This window comes from Cetorhinus maximus, unplaced genomic scaffold (genome assembly GCF_964194155.1).
Source record: "Cetorhinus maximus unplaced genomic scaffold, sCetMax3.hap1.1 HAP1_SCAFFOLD_739, whole genome shotgun sequence".
Lineage (NCBI taxonomy): Eukaryota > Metazoa > Chordata > Chondrichthyes > Lamniformes > Cetorhinidae > Cetorhinus > Cetorhinus maximus.
The window spans coordinates 57,356-81,868 of NW_027596681.1; the positions used below are offsets into that span (position 1 = coordinate 57,356).

Below are 24,513 nucleotides of genomic sequence, written 5' to 3' on the forward strand. Positions count from 1 at the left end.
TATCTAAACCTATCATAATCTTGTACACCTCTATCAAATCTCCCCTCAATCTACTTTTCTCCAAGGAGAACAACCCCAGTTTCTCCAAAGTAATCTTACAACATCCCTCATCCCTCGACTCATTCTGGTAAATCTCCTCTGCCCCCTCTCAAGCACCCTCATATCCTTCATAATGTGTGGTGATCACTGGTTTGCACAGACCCAGATGTTCTGTGCCCGTGTGTATGACATCATCACACATCGACAATTACACAGTGACATCACCCCGGTCCCCGGTTATTTCCTCAACTGGGAGATTTTTCTCTGACTCCAGTGCTTCTGATATCTTTCCAGCTGCAGGCTCCAACAGGAGTGTTCAACATTGCAAACTCTGAATTTATTTCAGAGTTGAATGTTTTTGACCATTTATCTACAATCTAGACTTTTGTGCAGTGCTCTGTTATCTGTAAGAGGTTTCATGCCTCAGGGGCTGGTGTGACTTCTTTACTGTGGATCTAAATCCATGTTCATCCATTCCTCCGTTTCACCTCTGCCCCCCGATCACTTCTCTGCCATTGTCTAACTTCCTCTGTCTCTAGTTATGGGCGTATTTTAGCTCCATTTAGGATTTTACTGTTACTTCTGCCGACAGTGTCTAAAGGAAGTTTCCATCGCTCCCCAAACCTGACCATGTGCTGCTGTCTTCCCAGCTTTACCTTCCCATCTTTCATAGTCAGGAATTGTTTTTCTCGCACTATAATCCATTTCTCTTCCACTTCTGAGCTTCTGCTGACCATCAAATTCTGTATAATTTTTATTCTCTGTAATTCATTCTGCATGGCCTGAAATGTTAGCTCTGTTTCTCTCTCCACAGATACCAGCAAATATTGCCAATCCCCAGTTGCCTGTGGAGAAGATGATGTTTGACCTTCTTGAACCGCTGCAGTCCGTGTGGTGAAGGTGCTCCCACAATGATGTTAGGTAAGGAGTTACAGGTTATTCACCCAGCGATGAGGAAGGAACATTGATATACATCCAAATCAACAACAATAATTTGTATTTATATCGCACTTTCAATGTAAGACAATATTCCAAGGCACTTCACAGAAATGTTGCAAAGCAATGTTTAACACTGAGCAACATAAGGAGATATTAGGGCAGGTGACCAAAAGCTTGGTCAAATGGGTCGGTTTTAAGGAGCATCTTAAAGGGGAGAAAGAGAAGTAGAGAAGTTTAGGGAGGAAATTCCAGAGCTTGTGGCCAACACAAATGAAAGAATGGTCACCAATGGTGGAGCGATTAAAATCAGGAATTCTCAGGAGACTGGAATTAGAGGAGCTGAGATATCTCAGAGGGTTGTGAGGCTGTATTACAGAGATAGGGAGGGTGAGATCCTGGAGGGATTTGAAAATACGGATGAGAAATTAAAAATTTTGCTTTTTATCCTGGAGCCTTTGTAGGTCGGTGAGCACAGGGGTGATGGGTGAACAAGATTTGGTGTGAGTAAGCGCATGGGTAGCAGAGTTTTGGATGGCCTCAAGATTACAGGGAGGTTGAATGTGGGAGGTCGGCCAGGAGTGTGTTAGGATAGTTAAGTCTAGAGATAACAAAGGAATGGATGAGAGTTTCATCAGCAGATGAGCTGAGACTGGGCTGGAGTCGGGCGATGTCACTGAGGTGGAAATAGGCGGTCTTGGTGATGATGTGGATATGTGGTTGGAAGCTCATCTTGGGGTGAAATATTTCACCATGGTTGTGAACAGTCTGGTTCAGCCTTAGACAGTTGTCAGGAGAGGGATGGAGTCGGTGGATAGGGAGTGGAGTTTGTAGTGGGGACTGAAAACAATGTCTTCAATCTTCTCAATATTTAAATGGAGGAAATTTCTGTACATCCAGTACTGGATGTCAGACAAGCCAGGACGGTGTATGACTTGGAGAAGAACTTGGAGGTGATGGTGTTCACATACACCTGTTACCCTGGTCCCTCTAGGTGGTGGAGGTTGAGGGTTTGGGAAGTTTTGTCAAAGTTCTGGTTTAGTTGTAGATCTATATCAAACCTCTCCTCATCCACTACCTCTCCCACTCCCCTTCTCTCTCTGCCTCTCCCACTCCCCTTCTCTCCCTGCCTCTCCCACTCCCCTTCTCTCTCTGCCTCTCCCACTCCCCTTCCCTCCCTACCTCTCCCACTCCCCTTCTCTCTCTGCCTCTTCCACTCCCCTTCTCTCCCTGCCTCTCCCTCTCCCCTTCTCTCCCTGTCTCTCCCACTCCCCTACTCTCTCTGCCTCCCCCACTCCCCTTCTCTCCCTGCCTCTCCCACTCCCCTTCTCTCCCTGCCTCTCCCTCTCCCCTTCTCTCTCTGTCTCTCCCACTCCCCTTCTCTCTCTGCCTCTCCCACTCCCCTTCTCTCCCTGCCTCTCCCACTCCCCTTCTCTCCCTGCCTCTCCCACTCCCCTTCTCTCTCTGCCTCTCCCACTCCCCTTCTCTCTCTGCCTCTCCCAATCCCCTTCTCTCTCTGCCTCTCCTATTCCCCTTGTCTCTCTTTCCCTCTGTCACATAGAATTCTCCAGCCCAGCGAGTTGTGGATGCTCCATCATTGAATATATTTCAGGCTGAGATGGGGAGATTTTTGGTCTCTCAGGGAGACGAGGGATATGGGGAGTGGGCGGGAAAGTGGAGTTGAAGCCCAAGATCAGCCACGGTCGTATTGAATGGTGGAGCAGGCTCGACGGGGTGTCAGGACTTCTCTTGTTCCTTCTACTTATGCTCCTAAAGAGACCAGAGTCTTGTGTTGGCCCAGACCGGGTGGCAGGTTCCCTTCCCTGAAGGACATTAGTGAACCAGTTGGGTTTTTATGACAATCCAGCAGTTTTCATGGTCACTTTTGCCTCGTGCCGGCCCCACAAATTCCCAGATTCATTCAGCTCAATTTCACAACCTGCCTTTGTGTTTTTGTGGGTTCTCTCTCACTCCTTTTTTCTGTTTTATATCAATTTCACAGGGTATCAGAAGGGGAGGATTTGCAGTCGGGAAACTGAAACCAAACATCACATCAGGATCTGACGGAGTCGCCCAATTGAACATGGACGGACAAAGCACCGTTCACAGTGGGGAGAAACCGTGGAAATGTGGGGATTGTGGAATGGGATTCAGATTCCCGTCTGAGCTGGAAACTCATTGACACAGTCACACTGGGGAGAGACCGTTCACCTGCTCCTTATGTGGGAAGGGATTCGCTCGATCGTCCAGCCTGCTGACACACCAGCGAGTTCACACTGGGGAGAAGCCGTTCACCTGCCCTGTTTTTAGGAGTGGATTTACGCGACCATCAGGGCTGGTACAACACCAGCGAGTTCACACAGGGGAGAGACCGTTCACCTGCCCAGAGTGTGGGCAGGAGTTCACCCGATCATCAGGGCTGCATCAACACCAGCAACTTCACACAGGGGAGAGACCGTTCACCTGCTCCCAGTGTGGGAAGGGATTCACTCAGTCATCCAACCTGCTGAAACAGCAGCGAGTTCACACAGGGGAGAGACCGTTCACCTGCACCGAGTGTGGGAAGGGATTCATTCAATCATCCCACCTGCTGAGACATCAGCGAGTTCACACTGAAGAGAAACCTTTTAAATGCCCAGACTGCGGGAAATGCTATAAAAGTTCCGGGAACCTGATGTCCCATCAACGTGTTCACACTGACGAGAGACCGTTCAGGTGCTCTCACTGTGGGACTGGGTTCAGGGAATCATCACAGCTCAATGTTCACCAGCGAATTCACACTGTGGAGAGACCTTTCACCTGCTCCAAGTGTGGGAAGGGATTCACTCGGTCCTCCAGCCTGTTGAGACACCAGCAAGTTCACAAGTAACTCAGAACATTGAGTGGATTTTCCTGTTAGTCACATCCAGGACTGAACCATGTACATTGGGGTCTGTTTCTGCTGATGTTAGTAAATTTCATCCCAGTTATAGGTGTTAATGTTAAAAAAAATATATGACAAAGTCGAATAAATCAGCTTTGTATGAAATACAGTGAGTTGAATCTTTTTAGTGGCTCTGACACAAGTTACTTCATTCTGAAGGACCCTCCTTCTCCCCTGTCTCCTCCATCCTCACCTCCAGCAACAAGTGTGAGGAGCTCATGGAGCTTCTTTGTCACTAAGATTGAGACAATCCGATCAGCTGCCTCTGCTGTTTCCCTCCCTTCCACTAACCCACCGGAACAAACTGTCTCTAAAGTTCCCCCTTGTCTGAGCCCTGAACCCACATCTTTCTCCAGTTTCTCTCTCATCTCCCCTCATGGCCTTTCTCAGCGCTCATCTTCTCCATGAGACCCACTTCCTGCCCCATCGATCCTATTCCCACTAAACTGCTGATCATCTAATTTCTCCATGTAGCTGATATTGTTCATGGTTCTGTCTCTTCCGGGACTGTCCCTCTTCACCTTTCAATGCATCGTCATCACCCATCCTAAAAAAACAACCTCTGATCCCCCATTGTCTTCACAAACTACTGCCCCAGCTCCAACCTCCCTTTCCTCTCTAAAGTCCTTGTACTTGGTGCCCCCCAAGGATCTATCCTTGGCCCCTCCTATTTCTCATCTACATGCTGCCACTCGGTGACATCATCCAAAAGCACCGTGTTAGTTTTCACATGGACACTGACAACACGCAGCTCAACATCACCACCATCCCTCTCCATTCCTCCTCTGTTACTAAATTATCAAACTGCTTATTCCACATTCAGTACTGGATGAGCAGAAATTTCCTCCAATTAAAAATTGGGAAGACTAGAGCTATTGTCTTCGGTCACCACTACAAATCCCATTCCCTAACCGAGTCCATCCCTCGCTCTGGGAACTGTCTGAGACTGAACCACACTGTTCACAATCTTGGTGTCATATGTGACTCCAAGGTGAGTTTCTGACCACATATCCACACCATCACTAACACCAGATATTTCAATCTCCAAAACGTCGCCTGTCTCCACCCAGCGCATCTGCTGCTCAAACGCTCATCCATGTCCGTGTTACCATTAGACCTGATGATTCCAATACATTCCTGGCCGGCCCCTCACATTCACCCCACCCCACACGGAATCGTGAGATCATCCAAAACTCTGTGCCTGTGTGTTCTCACCTCAAATCCCGTTCACCTCTGTGCTCATTGACCCACATTGGCTCCTGGTCAAGCAATGTCCCCATTTTAAAATTGCATACTTGTTTCAAATCCCTCCATGGCCTCATCCCTCTCTAATCTCCAGTCCTACAACCCTCCTAGATTTCAGCACTCATCCTCCTGGGCTCTTTGGCATCCCTGACTTTAATTACTCCACCATTGATGGCCGTGCCTAGGTGTGAAGATTTGAAATTCTCTCCCTCAACTTCTCCACCCCTCCAGCTCTCTCGCCTGATTAAAGATGTTGGTCAAAATTTAGCTCTTCAATCACGGTTTTGTCCATTGACCCTAATATCTCCCTATGTGACTTGTCAGTTTTTTCTTTATGAAACTCCTCTGAAGCACCTTGGGATGTTTTATACAAGTTGTTCCTGTTTCATGACAGCCAGTTTGTGCACAGCAAGATTCCACAAACAGCAATCAGAATAACTGATTAATCTAGTTTTTTTGGTGGTGTAAGTTGAAGCACGAATGTTGGTCCCACTGCACCAGGAGAACTCCCCTGTGGACAGGATGTGGAGTTGTTGAGCTCTCCTGAGCTGAGAGTGGAGCTGATTGAGCTGTCGGGCCTGCAGTGTACCTTGAAGAACCGCTGTCTGGGATCTTTCCTCTTAATTCACTGACTCCCAGCTGAAATTGTTGCTGCAGTTAAATAGCTAACTTTGGATATCAATCCCAATTTAACCTTTGGAGCAAAATCTGCAACTTTAAATCAGCTGTAAAAGAGAAAGAAAATTCATGCTAATGCATTTGGGGAGGGCAAACAAAGCTGGAGAATACACAATAAACAGGAGAATATTGGGAGGGGTAGAGGAAGTGAGAGACCTCGGAGTCCATGTCCACAGGTCCCTGAAGGTGGCAGGACAGGTGGATCAGGTGGTAAAGAAAGCATATATTTATCAGAACTCACCATACACCAGCACATTCACACTGGGGAGAGGCCATTCACCTGCACGGAGTGTGGGAAGGGATTCACTCAGTTATCCAGCCTGCTGAGACACGAACAAACTCACACTGAGGGGAGGCCATTCAGCTGCTCCGAGTGTGGGAAAAGATTCGACCATTTGAACAACCTTGTGAGACACCAGCGAGTTCACACTGGGGAGAAGTTGTTCAGCTGCTCCGAGTGTGGGAAGCGATTTACTCAGTCATCCCACCTACAGACACATCAACAAATTCACACTGATGAAAGACCTCTTAAATGCCCAGACTGTGAGAAGTGCTCTAAAATTCCAGTGAACTGATGCACCATGAACGTGTTCACACTGACGAGAGACCGTTCATGTGCTCTCACTATGGGACTGGGTTCAGATGGTCATCTCAACTCACTGTACACCAGCGAGTTCACACTGGAGAGAGGCTATTCAGCTGCTCTGAGTGTGGAAAGGGATTCACTCAGTCGCTAACCTGCTGAAACACCAGCAAGTTCACAATTAACAAGTGATTGGATTTTGCTGTGAATCACATCCAGGTCTGAACCATGTTGATTGGGGTCTGTTTCTGCTGATGTTAATAAACTCCAGCCCAGTTATAGGGGTTTATATTCTGTATAAAAATCAGATGAATCAGATTTGTGTTAAACACATGGTGTATTGAGTCTTTTTTAATATTGCTAACACAAATCAGTTCCTTTTGAACATAGGAACATGTCTCAGTACATTGGAGCAGTAATGAACAAACACAGGGGAATATTGGATACTGAGTCAAAACAACATTATATTATTTTTCCATGTGACCTGTCTCAGAATTCTCTCATCAAACAGACCATCAACATGAGAGGAATTGACATTTTAAGTCATTCCAAGAGGAAATTAGAGGCTGTAATTATCCGGGATGTTGTTCTGAAATTTACACTACCTCCCACTGTCACCAAAGCTGGCAATAGACAGCTCATTGTTCTAATTGTGTTGTAGCCTCTGTCCCAGATGTTGTTCAATATAGATTTAATGTTCAAAGAAAGGGGTGAGATTGGATGGTCAAAACCGCTCACAGGCTATGGAGGATGATGTTGACTTGAATGTGCCAAAAACAGTGTTCTTCACAGGCACCAATACTTTATCCCCAGTATTAGTCACTTTGGTCGGTGTTGTCCACCTGATAGGACAGGATGTGTCCTCATGTATCTGTTTGTATGAGTGCGGGTGTGTCCCTGAGTGTGGAAGTGTGTGTAAATGTGTGTGGGTGTGGAGAGGATGTCTGAGTGTGTGTGAGACAGACAGAGAATGTATGTGTGGGTCTCTGTGTGTGGTTGTCTGTACTGCTTCTCATTAGCTATAACACAAACCTTCCTCTCCAAGCAGACAACATGGCTCCTGAGAATCCCATCCAGTGATGTGAATGGTACGATTCGGAGATCCTTCATCCAGGGTGAAACCACAGGCTGACTGTTTGCTGTGTAAAACCTGACACCTATACAACCAGGCCCCACTTCTCCTGGAGCAACGTGAAGTGTCTGCTGCTTTCCAGATCCATTCCTTTCTCCTCATTATTATCCTCAGATAGTTCACAAATTCCTTGTGTACAACATCCTCCAACACGCCTATGGTTTCCATTTTAAATATTTCCATCGGTCTTTTTCATAGACAGCAGTGGGATTGCTGCGATCACAGGAATCAGTTCTGAAATACTGTCCCTCTGATCTTCAGGCTTCCTGGAGTAATAAACTGATCCAGATCTTCCCACCAAACACAAATCCATATCCCCATCTGAGTTCCAGATTTTAATGTGATGTTAAACCTGAGTCAGCACACCCCCTCCACATGTACTACATGTACCACACGTCTTTGAGATCAGATGTTCCTTTGTAATCTGGGTTGTTCTGAATGATGACAATATGAACCTTCTTCCTAACCTGTCCTAAACCTTGAAAGGGGGGAATGCGTCATTAACACACAGATGATTCAAGCTAATAATTCTGCTTAGTCTGACTGACATGATTAATTTACAGAAGGATTAGGGTAGTGTCGAATGGACAGATGTCTAACGGAGACATAAGGGGACTTCTTGCTAATGTCGGGATTACAAGGTTAGACATTATTTTTACATTGATTTTTTTAAAGAATTTGCTGATTTTTGATGGAAAGGGAGACAGTGAGAAGGAGCTAGAAAGTCGAGGAGGTCAAAGGAAGTGCACTTGTGGTGTGGGGTGGGAGGGGAATAACAGAGGATCCAGGTATGGGTGCAGACCATTTCTACATAGGCATGAACGTACAGGATCGAAATTATAAACAAGGGCACACGGTTCATTCTGTAATCATGATCAATGCCGTAATGTCTACAAAATACTCCAAACGTACGGGAGAAACTTGTATCGATGAGATGTCTTTGGGGCTCTCCTGTATCCCCATATTTGTCGTTAATGTTGCTTTTCCATCACACAGCTGACTCATGTCGAGTGTTTTAGATTCTCCACAACACCCTTCTGTCGGTTCATTCACTGAAACCACGGACTCTCCTTGTTGTAACGGTGACATTCCCAGTTTGTCCAGTTATTTCTTGAAGTCAGTCAGCCCTTGAATAGTTTGTACATTGTTTCATCATGTCCCACCCAGCTGGCCACCAGTGCAGAGGCATTGGAGGAGGACGGTTTGGTCCACGTTGTTAGAGGCTGCGGACAGGCCGAGAAGGACAATGAGGGAGTTTTCCTTTGTCACATTCACATCGGGTGTCATTGGTGACTTTGGGAAGAGCTGTTTCGATACCGTGACAGGGACAGAGATCTTATTGGAGGGATTTAAACATGGAGTTCTGGGAAATGTGAGCATGGGTTTCGGAGGTGATCAGGACTTTGGAGAGCGAAAGGAGGTGGGAGCTGGAGCGGGGGTTTAATAGGATAGTGGGGTCAAGTGTTGGTTTTATTGAGGACAGGTGATGATGGCAGATTTGAAGGAGAGATGGGCAGTACCAGGAGAGATGGAGCCGTTAATATCAGTGAACATGGGGAAATTGGGTGATCAGCAGTTTAGCGGGAATAGGGTCGATGGAGCAGGAGGTGGGTCTCATGGACAAAGTGAGCTCTGAGAGGGCAGGAAGGGGAGATGGGAGAGAAACTGGAGAAAGATGTGGGTTCAGAGCTCTGACATGGGGGGTCTTTAGAGAAAGTTTGTCCCGATGGGCTAGTGGAAGGGAAGAAAGCAGCAGAGGCAGCTGATCGGATTGTCTCAATCTTAGTGACAAAGAAACTCCATGAGCTCCTCACACTTGTTGCTGGAGGTGAGGATGGAGGAGACAGGGGAGAAGGAGAGCCCTTCGAAAGGAACTAATGTCTTAGGGATAGTAAAAAGATTCAACATCATCTATTTAATTGAAAGCCTAATGATTTTATTTTTATCCAGAACATTAACACCTATAATTGGGCTGGAGTTTACTAACATCAGCAGAAACAGACCCCAGTGAAACATGGTTCAGTTGCAAAACTCAATCACTGTAGTTACTCGTGAACCTGCTGGTGTCTCAGCAGGTTGGATGACTGAGTGAATCCTTTCCCACACTCAAAGCAGGTGAACGGTCGCTCCCCAGTGTGAACTCGCTGGTGTTTCAGGAGGTTGGATGAATGAGTAAATCCCTTCCCACACACAGAGCAGGTGAAAGGCCTCTCTCCAGTGTGAACTCACTGGTGTGAAATAAGATTAGCTGATCGCCTGAACCCAGTGCCACAGTGAGAGTACCTGAACGGTCTCTCGTCAGTGTGAACACGTTGATGGGACACCAGGTCCCCGGAACTTTTATAGCACTTCCCGCAGTCTGGACATTGAAAAGGTCTCTCCCTACTGTGCACTCACTGGTGCGTCAACAGATGGGATGAATCAGTGAATCCCTTCCCACATTCTGAACAGGTGAAATGCCTCTCTGCTGTGTGACCATGCTGGTGTCTCAGCAGGTTGGATGACTGAGTGAATCCCTTCCCACACTTGGAACAGATAAATGGCTTCTCCCCAGTATGAATTCGTTGGTGCACAGTCAGATGAGATGATCGCCTGAACCCTGCCCCACAGTAAGAGCAGCTGAACAGTCTCTCATCAGTGTGAACACATTGATGGGACATCAGTTCCCAGGAGCTTTTGAAGTACTTCCTGCAGTCTGGGCATTTAAAAGTTCTCTCGTCAGTGTGAACTCGCTGGTGTTTCAGTAGGTAGGATGAACGAGTGAATCCCTTCCCACACTCGGAGCAGATGAACTGTCTCTCTGCTGCTTGACTGCACCGATGTCTTTCCATTCAATTGAATCCCTTCCCCCAGTCCCCACACTTCCACGGTTTCTCCCTGTTGGGACTGCATTTATGTCCTGCCAGATTAGATGATTGGCTGAAGCCTCGTCCACACACACAACACGTGTACAGTTTCTCCCCACTGTGAACGGTGCTTTTTCCTTCCATGTTCAAAATCCGATGATATACAGGCTACGATAAACTGTGCAACTCCACCAGATCCTGATGTGATGTTTGGTTTCAGTTTCCTGACTGCAAATCCTCTCCTTCTAATATCCTGTGAAATTGATTTAAAACAGAATAAAGGGAGTGAGAGAGAACCCACAAAAACACAAAGGCAGGTTGTGAAATTGAGCTGAATGAATCTGGGAATTTTTGGGGCAGGCACAAGGAAAAAGTGACCACGAAAGATACTGGATTGTCACAAAAACTCAACTGGTTCACTAAGGTCCACCAGAGCAAGGACCTTCTACACAGTCTGTGCCCATAAATTTCAAAGTTGTGCCTGAACACCAAGGTCAAGGTCATAGGAGCAGGAGTCCTAACATTGACTCCTGGGGAAATCCACTTTCAACCTTCCTCCATTCTGAAAAATCATTACTCTCTGTTTCCTGTCACTCAGTCAATTTTGTACCCATGTTGCTGCTGCCCATTTTGTTCTATGAGCTCTAACTTTGCTCACAAGTCTGTTATGTGGCACTTTATCGAATGCCATTTGGAAGACCATGTACACCACATTAACAGCATTACCCTCATCAACCACACTGTTAACTCTTGAAAAACCTTAAGCAAGTTAGTTTAACATGGTTTTCCCTGAACAAACTTGTGCTGGCTTTCCTGAATTAGCCCACATTTGCTCAAATGACTTAATTTTGTCCAGAATTATCACCCCCAAGGTTAAACTGACTGGTCTGGTAGTTGCTGGGCTTATCATTACACCCTTTTTGAACAAAGGTGTATGATTTGCAATTCTCCTGTCCTCGGTCACCACTCATGGGTCTGAAGAAGATTGGAATAATATGGTCAGTGCCTCCACAATTTCCACTCTGAATTCCCTCAGTATCCTTGGATACATCTCATCCAATCCTGGTGCCTTGTCAACTTTATCAGACAGCCTATATAATACCTTCTCCTTATCAATATTAAACACCACAAGTGTTTGAACTCCCTCCTCTTTAACCATGACCTGTGCAGCATCATCTTCTTTGGTAAAGACAGATGCCAAATATTCATTTATACCTCATCCATACCCCCTGTCCCAATGGGTAAATCACCTTTTTTTAAATCCCTAACCAGCCCCTGTCTCCTTTTACCGGCCTGTTACTAGGTATAAGACGGAGAAAGCGTTTTGATTTCCTTCCATGTTAGCTGCCAGTCTCTTCTCATACTCTCTCTTTGCTTCTCTTACTTTCTTTTTCCAATTTCTCTCTGAATATTCTTTCTTTATCCTGTCTCTCAGTTGTATTAGCCACCTGATATCTCTGTTAGCAGATTTATTCATCTTCATCTTAATCTCTTCTCTTATTTAGTGAGCTGTGGATATGTTAGCCACACCTTCCTCATTTGTAAGAATATGTCATTACTGTGTCTGATCTATTTCCTCTTTAAGGCAGCCCATTCCTCAATTACAGTTTCTCCTGCCGACCTTTGATTCCACTTTACTGGGTCAGATCCATTCTCACCCTATTGAAGTTGGCTTTCCCCAGTTAAATATTCTTTCTCCTACAAGTAACCTTTGCCCACAGACAGACAGGCCAACTGTTTACCTTCCAGATTTAAAGGCCGATGATATTCAAGTCCTCACGAATCGAGTGACTCTGCCAGAATTGAATTGATATTCGATTTGAGTTTTCCGTCTGTCAACCCTTAACTTCTAAGATCCAGTAAAAGAAATTTACAAAAGCACTAACCGTCACTCCAAGATAGAAATTGAGAGGAGACAAACATTACTCTTGGTTTGAGTTTGTTGTGTGTAAATCCTCCCCTTCTAAACCCCTGTAAAAGGAGTTTCCAAAATCCACCCGTGTCAGTCGAGGATAGAAATTCACAACATCCTCTCCTCCTGCTACCTGGACAAGGATGACCGCGCATGCGCCCTGCTGCACATTGCCCCTGTGAAGATGGCGGTTGTTAACTTGGGCCTGTCTCCGAGAGGAGACGCGGGTCAGAGTTGTCTCCTCTCCATTCGGTGTAACCGCAGGACCGGTAGCTTCTTATTCAAGATTTAAGACCTTCACAGGGTCTTCATGAAGCCTCCCTGCCGACTCCATCCCTCCCCACTCACCGGCTCCTTTTACTCGCCTGTGTTCGCCATTTCTCAGCGTCGTCCTCCAGCTTCAGGTACCGATGGTACTGCGCATGCTCCAGTCAGAGATCGCAATGCGCATGTACCAGTCACTGCCAGCTACTACGCCTGCGCGAGGACCGCCTGTCGAGAGGATAGAGCACCTTCTGCCCCCACTGAATCCTGGGTAAGCATACCGCCATTGAAAGGCCTTTTCTGATAAGATAATTATGTTTTATGATCCGATGATGATTGGCGCCATAGGGCCAATATATAAAATTATGAATATTGATATGGCAACCATAGTGCACGGCCCCTCCACCATAGTTCTGTCCTGGGTGTAATTAACAACAGAACAAACCCTGACAGTTAGATCTGAACTCACTGGAGTCTCAGCAGTGCCGCAGACAAGTGATTTTTCTTCCCATATTCTGACTACTGAAACTCTGTCTTGTCAGTTGGAATGTAGCAATTGTGGATCTAATCCTTTGACCTTCTAAAACTGGAGTGTTAGCAGGTCGGCAGTGAGCAAAGGGTTGCACAAATGAAGTATCTGAATGGTCTCCCACAGGTATGACTGTGCTGCTGTGTCAGAAAATGGTATAACGAGGTGAATCCATTTCCACATTCAGCTGGTGTGATTTCATGGTGTGATTTTGCAACATGAGTTTCAGCTCATGCTGGGATCTCAAACCCTTCTAAGAATGTGCTCTACATTCTCAACCACAGTTAGAGAAAGGTGGTGCTGTAAATCTGAAATAAAAAAACAAAATATTGGAATTTTCAGCAGATCTGTGGAGAGTGAAAGATGTATTTAAATTTCAGGGCTGTGACTTTCCATCAGAACTGCACTGCATCAGTGAGCAGACTTGAAAACTTAACTCTATTTCTCAATTCACAGATTCTCCTGGATGTGCTGAGTATTTCCATGATTTTCTGCTTTTATCTCTGATTGAAGAAGTTGCATATGAATTGTGCATTAGATTTATTGATGACTAACGTATATTTATTCTCAACCATCTACAAGTGGAAAACTCTTCCACTTGTCTACCCTGTCAACCCCTTTCATTATCTTAAAGGCCTCAGTCAAGTCATCCCTCACTTTCTTTTCCAGAGAAAAACTTTTCAATCTGTTAAATCTTTGTGAATTTGACATATTTTCCAATTCTAGCATCATTCCAGTAAATCTTTTTTGTACCATCCCCAGTGCTTCGCTCCTTCCTATAATATGGAGGCAGAGCTAATCTGAGCATCAAAGTCACATTGTCCCAAATTCCTGTATGTTGTAAGGATCATTATGGCAGTGGGAGAGGGGACTGTGGTTTCGAGCTGTTATTCACCACCCCCTGTTTCAGCCATTCTCCCATTAGCTGAAAGTAAGACTAGATGAAATGAGCAGATCTAATGAGCCAGTCTGTGACATTATGAATCAATTACAGAGTTGTCTCTCAGCCTTACAGTGAAGCAGAGGGTATTTTTCATTCTAAATTTGCTAATTATGCCATTAAGAATACCTGCCAGAGAATGACTATATTTCAGCATGGGGCCAGTGTAAAGCTCATTTAACATGATTACCAAGCAGTGAAGAGGTGAATTTGTAATTCACATGCACCTTGTTTGTGCATTTCCCAGATTAATAGTTGCACTGAGTCTGTTTTTCTCCATCTTGATATGTTCAAGGTGGAAATCCATAAATATTTGGGCACTAAGGGATATGGTGACAGGATGGGAAAATGGAGTTGAGCTGGAAGAACATTTAATGGTGGAGCAGGCTCAAGGGACCTTTTGGTCCAACCCTGCTCCTATTTCTTGTGTTCTTATGAACATCACTGTGTATCATTTCCATTCAAGCACAGCAGATGCAGCAGCAACCGTCCACCTCCTCCCTTCCCACATTCCAGGGCCCCAAACACTTTCCAAGGGGCACAGTGATTTACTGGTACTTCTTGCTATTCAGTATTGTCTATTCACTGACCACAGTGCGGTTTTCTCTACATTGAGGAGATTAAATCCCAATTGGGTAACTGCTGTGTGGCACATCGCCTTTTAGTCTCCAAGTGTGACCCTGAGGTTCTGGTCATTTACCAGTTTAATCTCCACCCACTCGCACTCTGGCCTCGGCCTCCTGCACTGTTCCTATGAAGCTCAATGGAAGCTCGAGGAACAGCAGCCCATCTTTCATTGGGCACTTTACATCCTTCTGGACTCAAGATTCATTGACAATTTCAAATCATAACCACTGCTCCCATTTTTTCTGATAGTAGGTTCGGGTAATGGTTCTTCTTTTACCATTTATCCCTCCTCTGGGCCTGCCTGTTGTTTATCCACTTGTCCCATTAGTTTATTTCCTTGTCTCATTGTCACCCAATGCTGCCTTGCACCATCATCCCCTTTGTCATTTAATCACGAGTTCAGGCTCGGGCAAGAGGGAACTTTAGAGATAGTTTGTCCCGGTGGGCTAGTGGGAGGGAAGCAGCAGAGGCAGCTGATCGGATTGTCTCAATCTTAGTGACAAAGAAGCTCCATGAGCTCCTCACACTTGTTGCTGGAGGTGAGGATGGAGGAGACAGGGGAGAGGGAGAGCCCTTCAAAAGGAACTAACTTGTGCTAGAAATATCAAAACGACTCAGCTGTTCATCACGAAGCTGATTTATTCCAATTTTATACAGAATTTGTAACTGGGCTGGAGTTTATTAACATCAAAAAGGTACTAACTTGTTAAAAATAGTAAAAAGGTTCAAGGCATTGTGTTTAACACAATGCTGATTTATTTGACTTTTATCTAAGTGGGCTGGAGTTTATTAGTGTCTACAGAAACACACTATAATGAACATACTTCAGTCCTGAATGTTATTAAGAGCAAAATCCCATCACGACAGTTACTTGTGAACTTGCTGGTGTCTCAACAGGCTGGATGACTGACTGAATCCCTTCCCACATTCGGAGCAGGTAAATGGCCTCTCTCCAGTGTGAATTCTCTGGTGTCTTAGCCGATTGGATGACCAACTGAATCCCTTCCCACATTCGGAGCAGGTAAATGGCCTCTCTCCAGTGTGAACTCTCTGGTGCAGCAGCAGGTCGGATGACTGACTGAATCCCTTCCCACATTCGGAGCAGGTAAATGGCCTCTCTCCAGTGTGAACTCTCTGGTGTCTTAGCCGGTTGGATGACCGACTGAATTCCTTCCCACATTCGGAGCAGGTAAATGGCCTCTCTCCAGCGTGAACTCTCTGGTGCAGCAGCAGGTTGGATGACTGAATGAATCCCTTCCCACACCTGGAACAGGTGAACGGTCTCTCTCCAGTGTGGACTCGCTGGTGTGCGATGAGTTCAGATGATCGTCTGAACCCAGTCCCACAGTGAGAGCACCTGAACGGTCTTTCATCAGCGTGAACACGTTGATGGGACTTTAGTTCCACAGAACTTTTGAAGCACGTCTCACACTGTGGGCATTTAAAAGGTCTCTCATCTGTGTTAACTCGCTGGTGTCCCATGAGGTTGGTTAATTGAGTGAATCCCTTCCCATGCTCAGAGCAAGTGAATGGTCTCTCCCCAGTGTGAGTGCACCAATGAGTTCCCAGTTCCAATGGGGATTTCAATCTCTTCCCACAGTCCCCACATTTCCATGGTTTCTCTCCATTGTCACTGCATTTATGCTCCATCAGATGAGATGATTGGCTGAAGCCTAGTCCACACACAGAACACGTGTACGGTGTCTCCCCACTGTGAATGGTGCTTTTTCCTTCCATGTTCAAAATCTGAAGATACTCAGTTTAAGATAAATTAGTCCACTCCATCAAATCCTGATGTGATGTTTGGTTTCAGTTTCTTGACTGAAAATCCTCCCCTTCTAATACCCTGTGGAATTGATTTAAAACAGAAAAAGGGGAATGAGAGAGAACCCACAAAAACACAAAGGCAGTTGTGAAATTGAGCTGAATGAATCTGGGAATTTGTGGGGCCGGCACGAGGAAAATGTGACGATGAAAACCGCTGGATTGTCATGAAAACAAAACTGGTTCACTAATGTCCTTCCGGGGAGGGAACCTGCCACCCGGTCTGGGCCTACACAAGACTCTGGCCTCCATAAGAACATACGAAATAGGAACAAGAGAAGTCCTAACACCCCCATCGAGCCTGCTCCACCATTCAATACGATCGTGGCTGATCTTGGGCTTCAACTCCACTTTCCCTCCCACTCCCCATATCCCTCGACTCCCTGAGAGACCAAAAATCTCTCCATCTCAGCCGGAAATATATTCAATGATGGAGCATCTACAACTCGCTGGGCTGGAGAATTCAATGTGACAGAGAGAGAAAGAGAGACAGAGAGAGAAGGTTACTAAACAAAGCACAGGATGTCAGTAAACAGAATTCACGTGCTTGGGATTGGGGTAATATCCTGTTATAGATTGAGAATTGGTGAACAGACAGAAAACAGAGAGTCGGAATAAATGTCTCATTCTCAGGATGACAGGCAGTTATTTGTGGGATACGGCAAGGATCAGTGCTTGGCCCACAGCCATTCACAAAGTATACAAATGATGTGAAGGCACTCATTTAAGCAGCACCTAAATTTTGACATTCTCATCCTTGTTTTCCTCCATGGTTGTGATCATTCCTATCACTGTAACCTCCTCCAGCCTCACAATCCCCCCGAGATATCTGCTCTTCTCGAATTCGAGAATTACTGATTTTAATAATTCCATCACTGGTTGCCATTCTGTCAGTTTCCAAGACTCTAGAATTCCCTCCCTGAACCTCTCCGCCTCTCTACCTCATTTGCATCCTTTAAGATATTCCTTCAGACCGACCTCTTTGACCACATTATTGGCCACTTGCCCGAGTATCTCCTTGGTTTCTAACATTTCTGTGAAATGTCTTGGTAAACTATATAAAAATTAATACGTGATATAAACACAAATTCATATTTTTCCAAATCAACAACAATAATGTCCCTTCCTCACAGCTGGGTGAATAACCTGTAGCTCCTTACCTAACAGTATTGTGCGAGCACCTTCACCACACAGACTTAATTAGTAATGGGATGAAAGGTTATGGGGAGAGGGAGGGAAATTGGAGTTGAGGCCAAAATGAGATCAGCCATGATCATAATGAATGGCAGGGCAGGCTCGAGGGGCTGAATTGCCCACTCCTGCTCCAAGTTCTTATGTTCTTATGTTCAAGGATCTATGGACACGCACGCCAAGGGTCTGTACTTCCTCGGGTCCTACCATTCATCATGTACTCCCTTGCCTAGTTAGTCCTCCCAAAATGCATCACCTCACACTTTTTGGGATTAAATTCCATTTTCCACTGTGCTGCCCATCTGACCAGCCTGTCTATATTGTCCTGTTGTCTAAGGGTTTCCTCCTCGCTATTTACCACACTACTGATTTTTTTGTGTTACCTGTGAACTTACTGATCATACCTCCTACATTCATGTCTACATCATTAATGTTCACTAAAAACAACAAGGGACCCAGCACCAAACCCTGCAGTCACAAAAACAACCTTTGACCATCACCCTCTCCCTCCTGACACTGAGCTAATTCTGGATCCAGTTTGCCAAATTGCCCTGGATCACATGGGCTCTTACCTTCTGGACCTGTCTCCCAGGCCAGACCTTGTCAAAAGCCTTAGAGAATTCCATGTGGACTACATCAATTGAACTACCCTCATCTACACACCTCGTCACCTCCTCGAAAAATTCAATCAAATTTGTTAGACATGATCTCTGACTGACAAAGCTATGCTGACTATCCTTGATTAATTCTTGCCTCTCCAGGTGAGGATTAATTCTGTCCCTCAATGTTTCTAAAAGTTTAACTTCCAATGATGTTTGACTCACTGGCCTATTAGCTCCCTGGTTTATCCCTACCATTCTTCTTTAATAATGGCACCACATTAGCTGTCCTCCAGTCCTCTGGCACCCCTCCTGTGGCCAGAGAGGATTTGAAAATTAATGTCAGGGCCCCTGCAATCTCCTCCTTTGCCTTCCACAGCACCTGGAATACATCTCATCTGGGCCTGGGGATTATTACACTTTTAAGGCCCAATAAAACCGCTAATCCTCCTCCCTCTCAATACTCCTTTGTTCAAGTATATCACAGTACCTCTCCCTGATTTCTATACCCACATTGTCCTTCTGTATAGTTAATACAGATGCAAAGTACTCATTTAAAATCTCATCTACATCTTCCAGCTCCTCACACAGTTTGCCATTTTGATCCCTGATGGGCCCTAATCTTTCCCTGGTTATCCTCTTGCCATGAATATACTTATAAAATGCCTTTGGATTTTAACTTATTTCACCCAGCTGTGTTTTTCATGCCCCCTCTTTGCCTTCCTAATTTCTTTTTTAAGTAACCCCCGGCACTTTCTCTACCCATCAAGGGCTCCTGCTGTTTTGAGCCCTCAGTATGTACCATAAGCTTCCATTTTTACCCCCCTTATCTAATCCTGTCAATTCCTCAACATCCCGGTTTCTCTGGACTTGTTGGTCCTTTGTGGGAAAATGTTGGCCCTGCACACTATTTCCTTTTTGAATGACTCCCACTGCTCTGATGTTGATTTTCCTACAAGTAGCTGCTCCCAGTCCACTTTGGCCAGGTCCTGTCTTATCATATTGAAATTGGCCTTCCCCAATTCAAAACCCTTATTTTCGATCCATCTTCTTCCTTTTCCATAACTACTTAAATCTTACTGAGTTATGGTCATTATCACTGAACTGCTCCCCCACTGACACTTCTAAAACTTGCCCAGCTTTGTTCTCTAAAAGAAGGTCCAGCACCTCTCTTGTAGGACTTTCTATGTGCTGGCTTTAAAATCCCTCCTGGATACATTTGAAGAATTCAGCCCCTTGAAAGTCTTTCACACTTTGTGTATCCCAGTTAATATTGGGGAAGTTGAAATCCCCGACTATTATTACCCTATTACTTTGACACTTCTGAGATTTGCCTACATATCTGCCCTTCTATCTCTCCCTGACTGTTTGGGGGTCTATAGTATGCTCCTAACAATGTGATTGCCCCCTTTTTGTTTTTAAATTCTACCTATACGGCCTGATTTAAGGAACCTTCTAAGATACCATCCCTCCTTACTGCAGTAATTGACTCCTTGATCAATATTGTGACACTACCGTCCCTTTTACAACCTCCGCCCCCTTCCTGTCTCACCTGAAGATTCTATACCTTGGAATATTGAGCTGCCAGTCCTGCCCCTCCCTCAGCCATGTCACCGTGATAGCAATGATATCATATCCCCATGTGTTAATCAGCATCTGCAACTCATCTGCCTTACTCACAACACTCCTTACATTAAAACAAATGTCATCCAGCCTTGCCATGTTGCCTTGTGCCTTAACTTGACTATGTACACTCTGCCTTCCAGACTGACTTGTTTTATCTTACAAACTTGTATGTACATCACCCCCTACTATACCTCCACTCAGTATCCCACCCCCATGCCAAATTAGTGTAAGAGCCCACCGACAGCACGAGCAAATCTCCCCGCAAGGTTCCCCACACCTTTTAAAGCACTTCTCACACTCTGGTCATTTAAAAGGTCTCTTGTCAGTGTGAATGCGCTAGTGTCTCAGCAGGTGGGATGATGTCCTGAACCTCTGACCACACTGTGAGCAACTGAACAGCCTCTCGCCAGTGTGAATTCAATGTGTTTCAGCAGGTCAGTCCAAAGGGACAAACATTTCTCTGGGTTTGAGTTTGCTGTGTGTAAATCCTCCCCTTCTAACCCCCTGTAAAAGGAGTTTCCAAACACTCGGTGTAAACTGGGCTCCGGGAGTTTGTAATCCGGGTTTGGAGTCCTACACCGGGTGTTTGTGAATCCTCCCAGTCCACCCTCCGGCTCCATTCCTCTCCTGCACTCGGCCCTTTCTCACTCGCTGGACTTTAAATTCCACCGCTTTCGTCCCGGTCCCCCGCACTCACTGCGCATGCTCCACTCCCAACAGGCTCCGTCCCTCGTTCATTCCGATTGGCTGGAGGACCAACTGCTCCCGCTCGGTCCACCAGCTCCGCCCCTTTTTTGTATTGGTCCGGAGCTGCCGCCAATCATTTGGAGTCGGAGCATGCGCAGTCCGTGGAGACAGACGGGAAGAGAGCTCGAACGAGCGGATTTAAAATCCGGGTTTGATAAATACCGAGTGCGGATCCAGGGACGAAAATAAACCTGTGAACAGAGATAGGGCCGGCGGGTGAGTTTGGAAACTTCATAAACTTAAGGTACCGGCCCCAATCCCTCAATAAGAAGCCACCGGTCTCGGGTTTGCACGGCGCTGCGGGAGAAAAGCCCGAGGTAACGCCGCCATATTTATAGGGTAATGTCGGGTCGAGCGCATGCGCGGCCGCCATCTTTATAGGGGCAAAGACGGGACGGGCGCATGCGCGGCCGCCATCCTCACGGGGACAATGAACAACAGCCCGAGGGAGATGTTCATAAAATGTGTGTTCACCAGGAGTTTTAGATCAGCAACAATAGAATTATAAACCCACAGTCACTCAGTAGTACATAATTTAAGTATTGCTGAAAAAGGGAGACATATTGCTGATATTTCATGTTGCACTCATCTGGACAGATGCAAAAAAAACAAATTTCTCAGCGAACAATTTATGCTGCACAAGGAAAGGGTGTTGACTGGTTTGGCCAGTCAGCTCTGATTGGTCAAGGCATTGCCACGGAGAATGCACCAAAGAGCTATCATCCTCCATGCTTTGTTTAATTCAACAAAAGGCCCCATCCCTGCACATGCACCTTCTGTCTGCAGTGGACAGTTCCCAGTGTATGAATATATGTAGCTTCTAGCAAGCAAAAGTGAGCCACATTATGAGCCCGACTGATAATCTTTGAAATTTGATGTTCTTGCGTCTGTCCTGATGAGTACAAGATAAAAGTTTTGACAGAATGTCTTTTTTTTTAGCAATAATCAAGTGACTTAAAGGGGGGGAAATGTGGCAGACAGAGGGAGAGGTGTACATAAGAACTAGGAGCAGAAGTAGGCAATTCAGCCCCTCGAGCCTGCCCCGCCATTCAATACGATCATGGCTGATCTCATTTCGGCCTCAAATCCAATTTCCCGCCCTCTCCCCATAACCTTTCAACCCATTACTAATTAAAAATCTGTCTATCTCCTCAAATTTATTCAGCATCCCGGCATCTACTGCACTGTTTAGGGAGAGAATTTCAGAGTTTGTGAACGAGGGAACTTCAGGCATGGTCATTAATGCTGGAGCGATTAAAATAGGGAATGTTCAAGGCCAGAATTCGAGCAGTGCAGATATCTCAGAGGGTAATGGGGCTGGAGGAAATTACAGAGAAAGGGAGGGGTATGGCCATGGAGGGATTTGAAAACAAGGATGAGAATTTTAAAATCAAGTTGTTGCTTGACTGGGAGCCAAGGCAGGTCAGGAAGCAGAGGGGTGATAGTGAAACAGGACTTGCTACGAGTGAAGACATGGACAGCAGATCTTTGGATGGCTTCATGTTTACGGAGCGTAGAATGTGGGAGACCAGCCAGGAATGTGTTGGGATAGTCGTTCAGGTCTGGAGGTAACAATGGCAGGGGTGAGGGTTTCAGCAGCAGAAGCATTGAGACACAGTGAGGTCGAGTGGAAACAGGCTATCTTAGTGATGGCACAGATATGAGGTCAGAAGCTCATCTCGAGATCAAATGTAACATCAAGGTTGTGAACAGACTGGCTTAATCTCAGACTGTTCCCAGGGAGAGAGATGGAGTTTGTACCTGGGAAATGGAGATTGAAGCAGGGATTTAAAACAGTGTCTTCAGTCTTCTCAGTATTTAACTGGAGTTAATTAGTCATCAGGAAGAGAAGCAGTAACCAGAATGGGCCATGAGACTGATCCCATGGTTTAACTTAGAGGGAGAGAAGGAAGGAAGGAAACCCTGGGAGGTTTGGAGAAACCACCTTCACAGTCACTCATTAAATCTCCACACAATAAGGTTTGGACACAAGGTTAACATCTGCTATTCTGTGTGGTCGGTCAGGGGGTTTCAGATTAATGTTTTGTCATGAGTACTGGAGTGAATCATCAAACATTTTGTTATCTTCAGTTGGACAAATTTGTTAAAAACATACAGGAAGAATTATCCAAAACTCTGTTTGGCTTCAGCACAGGGAGGAGGGAGAATGTGTGGGACAGGGATTTGCAGCTTTGGGAGAAGAAGACAGGAAATAATGTTCCATAGAAATGAGAATTGTCTGCTCTGAATTTCTATCCTGTTCTTACAGTGATGACTTTTGTAAACTCCTTTTACAGGATATCGGAAGGGGAGGATTTACAGAGGGGGAACTCAAACCAAACATCACATCAAGATCTGACAGAGTCACTCGATTCATCAGGACCTGAATATCATCAGTCTTTGAATGTGGAAGGAGAAATGTTTGTCTATTCTGTCTGTGGGAAAAGATTTCAAACATCAGTGTGTCTGGAAAAGCACCGAGACACACACACACCCAAGTGAGAGTGTTCCAGTGAACTGACAGTGGAAAGAGCTTTAACCAGTTACACAGCCTGAAATAGCATCACACCATTCACAGCAGGGGGAGACTGTACACATGTTCTCTGTTTGGACAAGGATTCAATTGATCATCAAACCTGAAGAGACACATGGACACCCGTACCATGGAGAAACCGTGGAAATGTGAAGATTGTGGGAAAGGATTCAATTACCCATCCCAGCTGGAAATCCATCGACGCAGTCACACCGGGGAGAGGCCGTTCACCTGCTCCGAGTGTGGGAAGGGATTCACTCTGTCAGCCAACCTGCGAACACACCAGCGAATTCACACTGAGGAGAGACCATTCACTTGCTCTGAATGTGGGAAGGGATTCACTCAGTCATCTGAGCTGCTGAGATACCAGCGAGTTCACAATGGGAAGAAGCCATTCACCTGCTCTGAGTGTGGGAAGGGATTCACTTACTCAACCAACCTGCGAGCACACCAGCGAATTCACAATGGGGAGAGACCGTTCGTCTGCTCTGAATGTTGGAAGGGATTCACTCAGTCATCTGACCTGCTTAGACACCGGCGGGTTCACTGGGGAGAGGCCGTTAACCTGCTCTGAGCGTGGGAAGGGATTCACTCAGTCATCTGACCTGCTGATACACCAGCAAGTTCACAGTGGGGAGAGACCGTTCACCTGCTCCGAGTGAGGGAAGGGTTTCACTCAGTCATCCCACCTGCAGAGGGACCAGCGAATTCATGCTGGAGATACACCGTTCACTTGCTCCGAGTGTGGGAACGGATTCACTCAGCCATCCCACATGCGAGCACACCAGCGGTTTCACAATGGGGAGAGACCATTCACCTGCTACGAGTGTGGGAAGGGATTCACTCAGTCATCTCACCTGCGAATACACCAGCGGTTTCACACTGGAGAGAGACCATTCAGCTGCTCCGTGTGTGGGAAGGGTTTCACTCAGCCATCTGGCCTGCTGAGACACCAACGATTTCATACTGGGGAAAGACCATTCACCTGCTTCATGTGTGGGAAGGGATTCACTCAGTCATCCCACTTGCGAATACACCAGCGAATTCACACTGGAGAGAGACCATAAGAACATATGGAATAGGAACGGGAGCAGACCATTTGGCCTCTCAAGCTTGCTGTGCCATTCAGTAAGATCATGGCTGATCTTCTTGTCTTTGAATTTCCACATTCCCATCTAACCCTGATAACCTTTTATTCCCTTGCCTAACAAGAATCTATCTACCTTTGTCTTAAAAATATTCAATGACCACACCTCCACCGCCATCTGAGGCAGAGAGTTCCCATTGGCACATCCCTCTGAGAGAAAAAAAATTCTCCTCATCTCTGTCCTAAACGGGC

At 45.9% G+C, this 24,513-nt stretch overlaps 1 pseudogene; it reads left to right on the forward strand.

Moving 5' to 3' along the window:
* The first annotated feature begins 3,058 nt into the window (after positions 1 to 3,058).
* LOC144674640 (uncharacterized) lies at positions 3,059 to 24,241 on the forward strand (annotated as a pseudogene).
* The last annotated feature ends 272 nt before the right edge of the window (positions 24,242 to 24,513 follow it).